Source organism: Cyprinus carpio, chromosome B5, assembly GCF_018340385.1.
Source record: "Cyprinus carpio isolate SPL01 chromosome B5, ASM1834038v1, whole genome shotgun sequence".
NCBI lineage: Eukaryota > Metazoa > Chordata > Actinopteri > Cypriniformes > Cyprinidae > Cyprinus > Cyprinus carpio.
In genome coordinates this window covers 32,760,783-32,769,806 of record NC_056601.1, presented here as the reverse complement: position 1 = coordinate 32,769,806, position 9,024 = coordinate 32,760,783, and the positions used below count along the sequence as shown (strand labels likewise).

Genomic DNA, 9,024 nt, shown 5'->3' with positions numbered 1-9,024 from the left:
TTGGAGCGTCACCCTGCCTGGTTAGTGAACAGGTTAGTGACAGGTTTCGGTTGGGGTCAAGACGGAGGACATGAGAATCCCCTACTGACCAGGGCATATTTATTTTTACTTTTTATTTGTTTAACATCCATCCGATCAGGTGTGATCTTAAAGGGATAGGTCACCTAGAAATGAAAATTCTGTCATTGTTTAATTTTCTGTCATTGTGTCATTGTTTTGCAAACCTGTGTCAAATTCTTTCATCTGTGGAGCATAAAAACAGATGTTAGGCAAAATGAACATGCAGCTCTTTTCCATCAAATTAAAGTATAAGAGCTGTCAAACTTTAAAAAGACTGATAAAGCAACGTAAATGTAACTTGTGTGATATTTTAGTCATTGTTCACTAAAAAATCTTGCTGTAATGACTAAATGATTAATGCCACATAGATTCTGTTTGTCACATGGCTTCAATTTAATGCATCCTTGCTGAATAATTATAATAATTTAATAATAGTTAAATAATTTAATACTGATTTTATAAATCTCACTGACTTCAAACTTTTCAACAGTAATGAGGTGAATTTTTTTTAATTGTTATAAAGTAGCATGGGAACAAAAAAAAATTTGTAAAAATAAATAAATAAATATATATCTTACACATTCCATCTAGCTCTATAAACTGTAAAATATATGTAGACTTACGGTAAAATAAAATGTGTGACAAAAATCCTACATAAGAAGGGAACAGGGCCACAGAGAGAGACCAGAATATAACAGAGACTTTGAGGGTGAACTTTTATGACTTTCAGCCAGAAAGCAACCACCTAGCAACCACAAGTAATGTCTTGGCAACCACTTTCCCTATCTTGGAGGTGAGTTTTGCATGAGGAATCATATTTTCTTCAGAAGATTTAAAAACATAATTGATAATAATTATCTGAATCTGAATATCCATTTCTTCCCAGTTTCTTCATGTTGTTCCAAACCTGCAAAAGCATTTAACAGTTTGTGCAATTCATCTAGAGAGAGATTGTTTTAACAGACTTGTCATTTCTTTTGATTTTTGCCATTTCGGCTGCTGGAAAGGCCCAGACTTATTAAGTGAAAACTGAATTCATTATGTTTTTTCCTCTTTTTATTTTTGAAAAGCCACTACGTCAACACAGCCTCCCAATATACTTTTACATCAACCTAATATAAACTCTTTTAAATAGACTAAGAAATAATTGACTCAAAAAATTCTCTCAACTTTTACTCACCTTCATGTTCTTCTTTCTTCCATGGAACACAAAAGAACACTTGAAGAATGTCCAAGCTGCTTTCCATACAATGAAATCATACAGGGCAGTTGAGCTGCAAAACAACCCAGAAAAACACTTAAAAAGCACCACAAAAAATATCATCCTTTTAAAAAATCAATGCACACTATCGTTCAAATGTTTGGGGTTTTTGAAAGAAGTCTCTACGCTCACCATGGCTGCATTCATTGATCAAAAAAAAACAACAACAATAAAAACAGTAAAATTTTGAAATATTATTGTAACTCAAAATAACTATTTTCTGTTTTAATATATTGTAAAATGTAATTTATTTCTGTGATCAAAGCTGAATTTTCAGCATCATTACTCCAGTCTTCAGTGTCACATGATCTTCAGAAATCATTCTAATATGCTGATGTTGAACACAGTTGTGCTGCTTCATATATTTGTGGAAATTGTGGTTTTTCACAATTTTCTTGATAAGTTAAAAGTTTATTTGAAAGAGAAGAAGACATTCTAAATGTATTTACTGTTACTTTTGATAAATTTAATGTGAACTTGCTGAAACAAACAAAATCTTACTAACCCCAAACTTTTGAGAAGCAATGTTTTTACAAAACTGGTAAAAAAAAAGTTTCAAGTATAACCATCATTAAAATGAGATTAGATTTGTGCCTAAAAAAGTAAAAAAAAAGTGATATATATTATATATATATATATAATATATCTATATTATATATATATATATACACACACACACACACACACACACACGTGCACGCTTTTGCTACTTTTGTAAATTTATTTTGTTTTAAAGCATGTTTAAAATACTCTTTTACATTAAAAACATTTAAGCAACCTAGAACTTACTAACAGAAATATTAATAGGAAACATGCTGCTTTGCCAGTGCACAAAATTTCCAAGTCTTCTTAATTCATAAGCATTTGTGAGTAACTGACCAAAATTAAAGTATTTCTCTCCGCTGTGGTCACTGCATGCCTTCACTGCATGGAAAAGTGCAGCACAAACATGCTATAAATCATCTGCTCTCGAGTTTCACAGATGACAAAGACAGAATAAAGCAACAAGCCCCAAGAAGCCGGGGTTTACAGTGAATTTATAACAGCTGAGGGGTGTTGTTAGGCACGACGCAAAGCCTTTAGCTGTTATAAATTCACTGTAAACCATGGCTTCATGGGGCATATTGCTTTTATAAAACAGTTATTCCATATACGTAGTAAGGTTTCACAGAATAAAAGCAGAGCAAATAAAGTGTAATGATATAAATAAAAACAGTATTCTTCCACCAAACAATGTAGTTCCTCAGAAACAGTTGCGGTTCCAACAAAGTGGTTGCCGAGCAACACACAGATGTAAACAAAGGTGTATGTTTGTAGAGTAATTTACAACAGCTTCAAACGCGGCTCAACCAATCAGAATCAAGGACTGGAACTATCCGTTTTATAATGGTAAATAAACAATGGCCAAAATTTCATTTCTTGATAAATGACTCCTTTAACAGCAACAATAATGACGCAGTATTTTTCTGGATGAGTGACAGCATGAGAGGTCAAAGGGTGAATCTCGGCTCGGCCATCGTTGCACAATGTAAACCAACACTCATATAGACAACCCCCCCCCCCCCGCCACATCGACTCAGTTACACTTGTTCTTTGCTGACCAGCTGGACACACACACACACACACACACACACACTCGAGTGTTTTGTATCGAGCGAAGCAGCAGAGAAGATACCAATCACTGTTCATTTTATTAGATTTTTTAATTCTTTCCCATCTCTTGTGAGGCCTGATGTGATTTTTGCCAATGTGTGGATGTGTTTCACAGTTTGCCCTGCAATTATTTTTGTCTGTTTATCAGATTCACACAGATAAAAGGGAGAGAAAGAGCGCAAAGAAATAAACCGTCAAGGGAATAGTGAGGAAGGCCCACGGACAGTGGCGAATTAGAGGCAGAAAGGGCCGAGAGTGAGAGAGAAGGGACGGTGGCGTACAGCTTTTGTGGGCTTTGTGAGGCTCAAATTGTCTCCTTCTCTGGGAAAGTGGAAACTCAACACCCCCCACAGGAGGTCTGGTTACCTGGTGAGAGTGGAAGAAAGGAAGAAAAACACAACGACGGCGCGAGGGAGGGGCGCAAAAGTGCCGAGAGAGAAACGGGAGATCAGGGAAGAGGAAGACAGGATGAATTGTTAACACAAAGATGGGATCACCGCAGTATGAACGAGTGATTTAGTATCCTTCTGAAATGAAGGAGGGGTCTGAGCAGAAACATAATGAAATACATAACTTGAATCATTTGTGATCAGCATGATCTAGCCTAGTAAAATTCACAATATATTTAAAGACCTTATGGTCTAAGAAAAAACTGCCGTTTTCTTTTCTGTGTTCATATGTTTTCTGAAAAAGTAAGTTTGGCCAAGACGTAGTTTAGTTTACTAACTGAATGATTATTTGGTGACAGGTGTCGTTTGTTTGATAGTTTAAACTTTTTTAGCAAGCTCTTTTAGTATAATTGTAAAAATGTCCACCTTCAGGTTGTCTTTTTGCTCTTCTTGAAAATCTTATTTTTATAAAGTAAACGTAAGAATATCTTATATTGTTAGTAATATTTCAAGATGAACACTTACTGGACTGAAGCAACTAAGATTTAGCTACTTGATTATTCACACAATTTTTTTTAGATGTCAATATGAAATATGATCATCGGGTTTTGAGGAACGTTTATTCGTTCATCTCTCAATCATCATTATATTGCACTGCATTATATGTTTTGAATCTACAGAGCTTTGATTATGAACTAAGCATTTTTCTTTTGGGGAAATATATAGAGCAAAAAACATTTTTAGTTTTTTTTTTTATCTAAATGTTCAATAAACAGTTCTATTTTTGGACTACTATGCCAGGCTTTACAGTGTTAAAACATATTTCGAACACATCTTAAAGTTACTTAATGTAATTTGGATAAGTTGGGAAAGTTGAATGGAGTTGAATGGGGTCTCCTCTCCTCTTGCGCCCTCTTTAGACCAAAGACAGAAGTGCACAAATGTATATTTACATTTATTCATTTAGCAGGCGCTTTTATCCAAATCGACAGGGATCTGCCTAAAAATTATACAAATTATAAAATTGGCTAAGAGATAATACAAATGGCTAAGAGACATAAATAAACTCAGTTCATTGTGGCAAAGGAAAAATATTGTTAACAGTGTTTGCAAAGACTATTGCTCATAACTAATAAACTCAAGTATGTAGTATGATAAATTAGTAAACTTTGCTGTGTAGGGTGGGCTCTTTTAACTTGGGCCAGTAAACAATCCCCTAGTAACCATCCAGAAAACACCCTAGCAACCACCTACAATACCTTTTTGACCATTTAGCAACATTCAGAATTTTGCACAGGCAACCAGACCTCACATTTTCTTCAGAAAATGTATATATGTATATATATATATATATATATATATATATATATATATATATATATACATACTGTAAATGTTGTCTAATTTTATGCCTTAATCTATTCTCCAAATAATGTCTTATGTATTTATTTTAATGAGATTCACACAGAAAACACATGCCCAGTCATGGACTGAGAAGACTCCACCCATTTGATCTTTGTTTGGATGTCATAAAAAAATGGATCAAACACCTAATGGAGGCCATCAGTTGTGATTACTGGGTGTGGCGTGCAGGTAACATGAGCACGGGGAGGAAACTGCACCTACTGCTATTCCTAAATTATTGAATGTTGTCATCCAATAAGCAAAAAAAAAAATTTTTTAACCTGGCATGAAATATTAAACCATACAAAGCTGAAAGGCTTAATTCAAAGAACATCAACTGGATGTCATGCAATAATTGTTTACACTCACATACGTATGTTTTTTTCCACAAAAATTAGTTATATATACATAATTGCTATATTATTAAAATATTACATAATATATTTTCATTCTGGAATGTCTCCTTTTGGAACATTTATTTCTAAGGGCGTAATGTAAGTAAATATGAGACTATGGTAATATACACATGATATTATAGGTTAGGCTAAAAATGCAATAACAAATTTTGCATTCACAGTTTGTAACAAGGGTCCCTGCTCTGTCTATTTTCATCAATGGGTCCTTGACCTAAAAAAAAAGATACCCCTGTCTGAAGAGGAAACCTAAACCGCAGCAGCAAAGACTTTCCACCAGATGACAGCAAACATGCAAAAGAAATTTGCAGAAAAAGCCAATGGCCTCATTTAACTGCACACACGGCTGTTTCACAGGCCAAGTCAGGTTTACTTTCTATATTTATGTTTATGTGATAACAATAAGTATGTGATTATGATAATAACCATTTCAGCAGGAAGTGGAATCATTTTGATGAGTCATTTCACTCAGTGTCTGCAGCACTTGGTGTCTGAAACTTTATCTGGGAGATGTAAAAAGAGGAAGTCTGTGCAGTAGTTATCACTTTCATCCTGTCCTTGTGGAAACAAGCGATTTACCAGAATGTAAGACCATAATCTTTCTTTTCAAACAAAGCAAAGTGTGACCACATGACTCCAGTCCATCAATTAACGTCTTGTGAAGAAAAAAGCTGAGTGTTTGTAGGAAACAAATCCTTCATTCAGATCTTTCTCCCTGTCATAGTTCTTAAATCTTATTCACATTAAATTAAAATATGGCATATAAATATTGCATTGCACCAGGTTTGCAGCCAATGAAGTGATATCAAACCTGGTAACACATATTGGTTGAATTTTTATAGAACAAAAAATGTGTTAAAACAAAATAACACTATAGCATGACTGAGATAACCGCAAAAAAAAATAATATATAAATAATAAATAATAAAATATATATATATATATATATATATATATATATATATATATATATATATATATGTGAATTTTTTTTGTATTTGTGTTTGTTTTTTATCAAATACACAACACACACACACACACACACTATATATATATATATATATATATATATATATATATATATATATATATATATATATAAAACGAAATGAATAAAGAAATAATGAGATTTAAGACAGACGGGCAGATCTTCAGCAATGATGACTTAAATTATGTTCTGTTTCTCACATAAAGCTGTCATATGACTTTAGAAGACTTGGAATGTAGCACAAAAGTTATATCAAACGCTTATGAAATAGTACTTTTTGTATTCCATGCAAAAAAAGAAAGTTTGGAACAGGGTGTATTTTTGGGTGAATTAGTCCAATAAATGACTATATACATGTGATTGTAATATATATATATATATATATATATATATATATATATATATATATATATATATATATATATATATATATATATATATATGTAGTTGGAAATGAAAAATGTAAAAATATTAATTTAAAAACTATAACAATATATCAAAGATACTTAGACACCAACTCATGGTCACTAACAGCATTTATTAACTCACATGCATGGCTCTATTGATCATGAATCTACAGGTCGATATGATAGCACTATATTTATCTGACCCATCTACTCTATGGATTTTCTGAAATCTGTCTCTGTTTAGTCCACTAGTCGTTTGTGTTTCCTGTTTATGTTCCTCACTCGTAATTCCTATAGACTTCTGTCAAGGGGAAAAAATCATCTGTACACAGCTGCAGTGGAGGCATAAATATATTGAAAATTCACTATAAACTTGAATTCATTTTAGATTATATATAATATTAAATCAGACTGGATTGCATATTAATCATATAAATCCAGCTGGCGCTGTTATAGAATTTGTTTGAACAAAGTGAGAGTGCTAACATTACAGTATAGATAACTGTAATCATTCTACTCTAGTTAGATATTATACCGCTAACTAGCCTGTAAAACGTTGACATTTGACCAAAGTCTAACTGTATGTTATGTCACACCAAATGTACATTAAGTCTTAAGACAACCCTAACTGCATGGTTAATTAGCAACAACAAAATAAACAATACTTTTGATGTCCTTTGCTTATGATTCACCAAATTTAAGATAGATAGATAGATAGATAGATAGATAGATAGATAGATAGATAGATAGATATTCATATTATACTCTACTGTCAATAAAATATAGACAAATGGCATGCCATATTTCACCCTAAATCTGTTAAACAGTATTTAAAAAAAGACAAAAACAAAAAGCATTTAGCTAGAAAATAAAAGTTCGTAAAGATCAACGATGATGTTGACTGACAAAGTACTGTTAAACAGCTTTAACAGCCTTAAAGGGATAGTTATACAAAAATAACGAATTTACTCAACAATTCTACTCCGCACCAACCTGGCTCCATTATGGGGAGTATCACGATGCATGCATGATTTTCCTGCCTGTAAACAAGGCATGTGCTGTGCCTTGTTTACAGCAGAGCAATGCACAAGTATGTGCCATACTCTTGATAATGCATGCAGACTGTCCCGGAAGAGAACATTGATAAGGTCGTTATTTTTTTTATTATTATCATTTTTGTTTTCACAAAAATTATCTCGTAGCTTCTTAAAATTATGGTTGAACTACTGATGTCACATGGACCAATTTAAAGATGTCCTTTATAAGGGTCTGTGCCTTGACTGTGAACTTGGTAGTTCCCTTGCTGTCTATGGAGGGTCAGAGAACTCTCAGATTTCATCAAAAATATCATAATTTGTGTTCTGAACATGAATGAAGGTCTTACGGGTTTGGAACGAAATTTGGGTGAGTAAATAATGAGAGAATTTTCATTTTTGGGTGTAGTATCCCTTTAACAAATATTCATGCCAGTTTAATTAGTTCCCACGCATCTTCATATAATAGCTTATCATGGGACATGTACCTATATCTGTGTGTCTCCCATCTCATACCGGGTTTTATACACACCCCGTGTCTTTCTCCTTCCATTCAGCTTAACTGGTTTTTCCGGTTGAAGGCTGAGCACGTTTATGAGAGGAGTGGCCGCGCGCAACACCTCGAGACCGCCGCTGCGCGTGCTGCTGACAGGAATCGCCCTTCCAGGCCAGGCTCATGAATATTAATCACGTACCGTGACGTTCGCCAAGCTACTTGATGATTGGACGAAAGGCAAAAAAAGTTATCAAATAAACGATTCAGGCTCTGCCGAAGTCTTGTGAATATTAGCTAGGAGCGGACACTCCCCTTCTCAAAGAACGTAAAATTAATATTCATGAGATACACAGTCGCCATAGTAGGATTCATACATTTGCGACCCGCCCTCTTTTCTTTAAAGTTTGAGCTGCACACCTACAATCCAAAAGGACGCAGACGTGTGTTTGAGCTTGGAATCTATATGTATCTATATCTTATGGAATAATTTTATCACTATACAGGTAAATTCACATTATTTCAACTTGTTTATTTGTGTATTTAATATGCCAATGACATCATTCATTTACTCTCTAATGTAAATAAACTGTATACTTATTTCGGTTGTAATATTTATTTTGTTAATCATTCTGTATACTTAATAGTACCTCCGGACTAAACTGCCAAAATTGTGTTTTTTTTATTTTATTTTATTTTATATTATATTATACAGCTTTATATAGGTTTATTGTAAGAGGCACTTATTCATAAGTTACTTATTACCAACCAACAGGTGCAGATTACTGTGCTCCTGTTATATAAGCTTTTCTTTTTTTCTATTTCCCCACTTTTTGCTTTTTATGTATGTAAAAGCCTTATTAACAAGTTGATAACATTATATAATGCTTAACTTTAATAGCTCATTAACATTAATATATGA

The 9,024-nt window shown here is 33.3% G+C and overlaps 1 protein-coding gene and 1 long non-coding RNA gene across 2 annotated transcripts in view; one reads left to right on the top strand and one right to left on the bottom strand.

The window, feature by feature from the left end:
* Nucleotides 1-655: 655 nt before the first annotated feature.
* Nucleotides 656-8,591, bottom strand: LOC122137316. Its single transcript, XR_006154769.1, has 3 exons — nucleotides 8,142-8,591; nucleotides 1,241-1,334; nucleotides 656-967 (listed from the first exon to the last, which is right to left on the bottom strand). It is a non-coding gene; the product is annotated as an uncharacterized LOC122137316 (long non-coding RNA).
* Nucleotides 8,492-9,024, top strand: part of LOC109060243 (trichohyalin-like) — a 26,488-nt gene continuing 25,955 nt past the window's right edge. Inside the window, exon 1 of the mRNA XM_042723196.1 lies at nucleotides 8,492-8,608. The gene's annotated coding sequence lies outside the window, so the exon portion shown is untranslated. The remainder of the gene's footprint in view (nucleotides 8,609-9,024) is intronic.